This window comes from Chiloscyllium plagiosum, chromosome 11 (assembly GCF_004010195.1).
Source record: "Chiloscyllium plagiosum isolate BGI_BamShark_2017 chromosome 11, ASM401019v2, whole genome shotgun sequence".
NCBI classification, from domain to species: Eukaryota; Metazoa; Chordata; class Chondrichthyes; order Orectolobiformes; family Hemiscylliidae; genus Chiloscyllium; species Chiloscyllium plagiosum.
This window is the reverse complement of record NC_057720.1, coordinates 93,366,209-93,373,645: the sequence shown is the minus strand read 5'-3', so window position 1 is coordinate 93,373,645 and position 7,437 is coordinate 93,366,209.

The following is a 7,437-nucleotide window of genomic DNA, read 5'->3' as shown; positions in this document are numbered from 1 at the left end:
GTATCCTCCTTATCCTGAATAAAGACAGATGTGAAGTGGTCATTTAACACTCTATCCATATTCCTTGGCTTAATGCACAGACTGCTCCCTTGGTCCTTAATTGGCCCTACTCTTTCTCTGGTTATTCTCTTCCTTCTGATATACTTGAATAAAAATTTATTAATAATTTAGTGCATTATTAATCAGCATATTAGTAACTCACAGTATATTACTAATTCACAGTGTATTGTTAATTTACTGTCATAAATTTTCTGTTTAAAGACTAAGTATAGTTACCAATGTGATTGCAGGAGGGTCACACGCTCAAGAGTCATAGAGTCACAGAGATGTACAGCATGGAAACAGACCTTCAGTCCAACCCGTCCATGCCGACCAGATATCCCAACCCAATCTAGTCCCACCTGCCAGCACCCGACCCATATCCCTCCAAATCCTTCCTATTCATATACCCGACACCACCCTCTGCATGAAAAGGTTGCCCCTTAGGTCTCTTTTATATCTTTCCCCTCTCACCCTAAACCTATGCCCTTTAGTTCTGGACTCCCCCACCCCAGGGAAGAGACTTTGTCTATTTATCCTATCCATGCCATTGATGATTTATAAATCTGTATAAGGTCACCCCTCAGCCTCTGATGCTCCAGGGAAAACAGCCCCAGCCTATTCAACCTGAGCTTGTCACTCATAGTAACCTTTTTCCTGGTTCATTGAATATTTATGAGCTGGTAATATTCCCAAGGGGTATATTTTAACCCCTCCCCTCTCCGTCTGGACCTCTGAGCTCCAGTGTCTGGGCGTCATCGTGAAAAGGGACATGGGCAGCATGTCACTCTATGCTGCCAGTAGCAGCACTCCCTCTGTGCTCATCCTCCCGTGCCCCCACCCCTCCTCAACGCCCACCCCACCCCCACTCACCTGGACAATCCCTGAAGATGGCAGATAGCAGACCATAAAAGCAGCATCACACTTTATCCTGAGGGCTGTCCAGGAGAGAAGGGAAGTGTTTCGCCCCATGAATGGCAACAAGAGGCAACCGTGACTGGCAAAGGCAGCCTGGACAAAGATGGCTGAGGAGCTCAGTGACTGTGGGGCAGCGGCACCACAAAACCTGGGCTCCAGAAGTATGAGTGATCTGCTGCCCTCTGCCAGGGTACGGATTATTCTTTACTCCATGTTTCATGCCCCTGATGAGGAGTAGCTCACATTGCAATGTCATCGCTGCAGAGGGACATGTCACGCAGGAACTCAGGGGTAAGACATCTCCACCAGATCCTCATGTCCAAACGCTGTCTGTCACCTCAATGCAGCTCCCAGTGGGACACAACTGGTCCCACAATGCCAATGCCCCTCTCTGCCAGGGTTCATTCTTCAACGGAGAAGGGGTGACAGCTCTCGGCAGATGGAGTCTATGTGAATTTCACCAAGGCCTTTTGACAAGGTGCCACTTGGGAAACGGATCACCTCCCTGAGCTTTCATTGCAATGAGGACAACGTCTTGAGAGCTTCTCACTCAAGGCTTATCTGGGACCAGGGTTCAAGCACAAAACATGGCCTGTCCAGTGCAGATCCCTTTGGAGTTCAGCCCCAGGTTTGCTGTGTCAGTCAGTCTGGCTGCCTCGCTTGGAGGAACTGGTTGCCCTGGTTAGGCTTCACCCCTTACACACTGAACATGTGACAACAAGAAGCCAGGCTGCGTCCGATTGAGATTCCTCAAGAGCTGATCAAAACAGGGAAGTTTCACCTCTGACACTGTAATCATTTGACAACAACAAGCTAGACTGGGTCAGACTTAAACATCTCGTGACCTGATCGACATAGAAGGCTTCACCGCCACCCCCCTCCCCCAACAATGTAAACATTTGGGAACAACAAGCCAGACTGGGTCAGATTGAGACGCCTCGTGAGCTGATGGACACGGGGAAACTTCACCCCTAACACTGACACTGTTTGGGTGAAGAAATCCCTTGGGTCTGAAGTCTCCAACTAACTGAAGATGTCTGTTCTCCTGGAGAGAGCAGTCTACTCTGCCGGGTATGCACCTCATATACAGTCAGATTTGGGAACACAGAGTTCCCATTTTCACTGAACAAGATTGTGCCCATGAATATAATTCCAGTGAGATGAGGATTCATGAAATACTAATGAATATAAAACAGATTTCCTGACCATGAAGATTGGGAATGGTGAGCTGACTGAGAGGCTCTGAAGAATTCCAAATCAAACCATCAGGTACTGAATTTTTGTGTCTGATCTAATTTTATTCTCCTGTGTGCCCTTCTCAAAGCCCTGGGTGGGCCCTTTGAGGTATTAATTCACAGCCTATCAACTGACTGTGTGCTATTAATTCACAATGCATCATTAAAACACAATAGTGTTATTACTTTAGTGTGTTACTAATACATTATTCATTCAGTTTGCTATTAATTTTCACAATATTATGAATTAAGCATGCTAGTAAATCATCCTATTATCAATTCAATTCATAATTATTAATTTAGTGAAATGTTAATTCACGGTGTAGTAAAACTTCACAGTAAGATATTAATTGAAGGCATAGTAGTACTCAGTGTGGTAATAATTTATGCTGAGTTATTAACTGATGGTTAGTAATAAATCAATTGATGGTTTTTAAAATATCTCACACTGAGTTATTAAAAGATGTAAGTAAAATACTGTCATATTTGATTGTCATTTTAAAAGTGCAGAATTACTGAAACTGTATAGAAAGTAAGAAAAGTTAAAAGTGGAAAGAGGGATTAAATGAAATAAATGAGATGTTTAGGCTCAGTGGTTAGCACTGCTGCCTCATAGCACCAGGGTCCCAGGTTCAATCCCAGCCTTGGGTGACTGTCTGTATGAAGTTTGCACATTCTCCCCGTAACTGCGTGGGTTTCCTCTGGGTGCTCTGGTTTCCTCCCACAATCCAAAGATGTGCAGATCAGGTGAATTGGCCATGCTAAATAGTGTTAGGTGCATTAGTCAGGGGGAATGGGTCTGGGTGGGTTACTCTTCGGAGGGTCGGTGTGGACTTGTTGGGCCGAAGGGCCTGTTTCCACAGTGTAGGGAATCTAATCTAAATGTCGAGGACTAAGGCTAAGGTGAGAAGGGAAACATTTAAAAAGGACAAAGTTTTCATGCAGAGGGTGGTGCGTGCATGGAATGAGCTGTCAGAGGAAGTGGTGGAGGCTGGTACAATTACTACTTTTAAAAGGATGGGTATATGAATAAGAAGGGTTTGGAGGGATATGGGCCAAATACTGGCAAATGGAACAGGATTGATGGAACTATTGGTTGGCATGGATGGGTTAGACTGAAGGGTCTCTTTTTGTGCTGAACATCTCTATGACTCTATGACCCTAATTCATGGTGTATTAATATTTCACAGAGTTTTTAATTGATCATGCAGTAATAATTCATAGTGAGCTATGAGTGATTGTTTGGTAATACTGAATTGGGTATTGTTGAAGAAAAGACACACTTTGAGGTTTTTCACTTTCATTCATTCATGACAACCCACACAAAATACGAACATAAGGAGAAAACAAAACTTGTACAATATTGTTGGGCACTAGTTTTCAAGTAGACTCTGAATGGTGGAGGTTGTGCCATGAAGAATGTGACAGTTAATGTTGACTGACAGTTAACTGCCAAGCTCTGTTTAAATTTTAAATCAGGCAAGTTGACTTGGATGGGTTAAGGTCATGAGCCATAGAGTGCCTATCACTTATTTGGTTGAGTCGTAACAGTTACAGAGCATGTGCATGTTCTTTCAGCCTGTGTCTTAAGAGACACAACTTCCAATACATGCAAGTGCACACACAGCGAGCCCAACTGAAAATCCGAAATTGTTTATCAACACAACTCTCTACACACTCAGGATTATGCAGCAAGTGTCCAACTGTGGATTCACAATTATTGTTGAATTGATATAATGTTGTCACATGTACTGAGATACAGTGAGAAGTGTTGTTTTGCATGCTCTACAGGCAGACGTACCAGACAAAGTGCATCAGTATAGCAGGACAGAGTGCAGCATGCAGTGTTACAGACACAGAGAAGGTGCAGAGGGAGACAGATCAACATTAACCTTTGACAGGCCTGTCAGATTTCCTTCAGGCAGCCAGACAGGCCTGAAGGAAAGAAGCTGCTCTTGAATCTGTTTACATGTGTATTCAAACTTTTATATATGCGATGCCAGATCGAAAAGGGTGGAAGAGAGGGTGGGAGGGGTTTTTTGATTATGTTACTTGCTTTCCCAAGACAGCAGAAAGTATAGATGAAGTCAATGGATGGAAGGCTGGTTTGTCTGATGGACTGGGCTGTGTTCATGACTCTCTGTAGTTTCTTGCGGTCATGGGAAGAGCAGATAGGACACTTACTAAGATGCACCTATAAAAATTGGTAAGAGCCATTGGGAGCATGCTGAATTTCATTAGCCTCCTGAGAAAGTAGAGGTGTTGTTGTGCTTTCTTGGCTGTTGCGTCGATGTGGGTGGACCAGGATGGATTGTTGGTGATCCATCACTCCCAGGATTTGGCGCTCTTAAACATCTCCACCTCGGGAGCACTGGAGACAGGGGCATGCTTTCCACTCCACTTCCTGAAGTCAATGATCAGCTCCTTCATTTCGCTGACACCGATGGAATGGTGGTTGTCTTCACACCAATCTCTTTCCTCTATTCTGTCTCATGGCAACACGGGCTGGTCGGGTACAGTCAGTACTTTGCTTTTTGCAAATAGCTAAAACATGCTGTTAGATACAAACTTGCTGTATTTGAAACGTACCTAGCATCATACTGACACTGAAACTCATATACCAACTTACCAAGTTGTGTGCTAGGCAGAATGTCTTTTTGACTTGATAGCAGCATCCTGTTAGTTGTAAACATCCTTTATGATGCTGATGAACCACAGCAGGATGAACCAGAGAGCTTCACCTAATATATAAACTTTTGACATATCTTAACTTTCCAGGCCTTTTTGCAAACTCAAGAGTGGCTGTCTGAGTGCTGTTTGTATGATATACAGAGAGAAATGATAAAATCAGGAAGGCCACTATCGCAAAGAATGACTTTGATATGTCTTATTTCAGCATCACATTGAACAAGTGGCCTGGGCTCTTTCAATGAGATTGACACTAAGGTCAGTCTGTTAGTGACAGGATCCCAAGGTGGACAGCTGACCTGCGAAAGTCAGTGTGTGGTTAACAGAAATAGAGAACCCCCTGGGGATTGCATAATTAAGATATTGGGAAAAGGGACTGTACTGATTTAAAGATGAATTTGTGCATGATTGAACTCATTAAGACAAAAGGGAACTCTAACCTAGAACATAGAACATAGCACAGTACAGCACAGTACAGGCCGTTTAGCCAAGCATTTATCTTAATCTAAGATCAATCTAACCTCCACATCCCTCAATTTACTGCCATCTATGTGCTTGCCCAGCAGTCACTTAAATGTCCCAATGTCTCTGACTCTACTACCACTGCTGGCAGTACATTCCACACACCCACCACTCTCTGCCTAAAGAACCTACCTCTGACATTGCCCCTATACCTTCCTCCAATCACCTTAAACTTATGACCCCTCGTGACAGCCATTTCTGCCCTGGGGGAAAATCTCTGGCTATCTACTCTGTCTATGCCTCTCATTACCTTGTACATCTCTATCAAGTCCCCTCTCTTCCTTCTTCTCTTCAGTGTGAAAAGCCCTAGCTCACTCAACCTCTTTTCATAAGACATGTCATCCAATCCAGGCAGCATCCTGGTAAATCTCCTCTGCCCCCTCTCTAAAGCATCTACATCCTTCCTATAATGAGGTGACAAGAACTGAACACAATATTCCAAATGTGGTCTAATCAGGGTTTTATAGAGCTGCAGCAAAACCTTATGGCTCTTAAACTCAATCCCCCTATTAATGAAAGTCAAAACACCATACGCTTTCTTAACATCCCTATCAACTTGGGTGGCGACTTTGAGAGTTTTATGTACATGGACCCCAAGATCCCACTGTTCCTCCACACTGCCAAGAATTCTGTCTTTAATCCTGTATTCAGCATTCAAACTCCACCTCCCAAAATGAATCACTTTGCGTTTATCCAGGTTGAACTCCATCTGCCACTTCTCAATCCAGCTCTGCATCCTGTCAATGTCTTGTTGCAACCTACAACAGCCCTCAACACTATCTACAACACCACCAACCTTCGTGTCATCAGCAAACTTACCAAGCCCCCTTCAACTTCTTCATCCAAGTAATTTACAAAAACTACAAAGAGCAGAGGCCCAAGAACAGATCCCTGGACACCATTGGTCACTGACCTCCAGGCGAAATACTTTCCATCCAGTATCACTCGCTGTCTTCTTTCAGCCAATTCCAGCCAATTCTGTATCCAGACAGCCAAATTTCCCTGCATCCCATACCTCCTACCTTTCTGAATGAACCTACCATGCGGAATTTATTAAATGCCTTACTGAAATCCAGATGCATCACATCCACTGTTCGACCTTCGTCAACTTGTCTTGTCACCTCCTCAAAGAACTCAATCAGATTTGTAAGGCATGACCTGCCCCTCACAAAGCCATGCTGACTATCTTTAATCAAACTATTGGGGAGGTAATAAGTGAGTATTTTGCATCAGTGTTTACTGTGGAGAAGGACATGGAAGATATAGAATGTGGGGAAAAAGGATGGTGACATTTGAAACATGTCCATATTATGGAGGAGGAAGTGCTGGATGTCTTGAAACACAGAAAAGTGGATAAATCCCTAGGACCTGATCAGATGTACCTTAGAACTCTGTGGGAAGCTAGAGAAGTGATTGCTGGGTCTCTTGCTGAGATATTTGTATCATTGATAGTCACAGGTGAGGTGCTGGAAGACTGGAGGTTGGCTAACGTGGTGCCACTGTTTAAGAAGGGCAGTAAGGACAAGCCAGGAACTATAGACCAGTGAGCCTGATGTCGGTGGTAGGCAAGTTGTTGGAGGGAATCCTGATGGACAGGATGTATGTGTATTTGGAAAGGCAAGGACTGATTAGGGATAGTCAACATGGCTTTGTGCATCGGACATCATGTCTCACAAACTTTAAGGATAGTAGTGGGAAGTTGCGTGTGGAGGCGGAAGAGATTGGGGAGACACTGAATGAATACTTTTCTTCAGTATTTACTCAGGAACAGGGCATTGTCGCCGCTGTGAATACTGAGTCACAAATAAGTAGAATGGACAAAAGGGTTACTAGGGAGAGAATAGGGCCCCTCAAATATCAGCAAGGCGGCATTTGTGTGGAGCCGCAGAAAATGGGGGAGACACTAAAATGAGTACTTTGCATTGGTATTTACTGTGGAAAAGGATATTGAAGATATAGACTGTAGGGAAATAGATGGTGACATCTTGCAAAATATCCAGATTACAGAGGAGGAAGTGCTGGATGTCTTGAAATA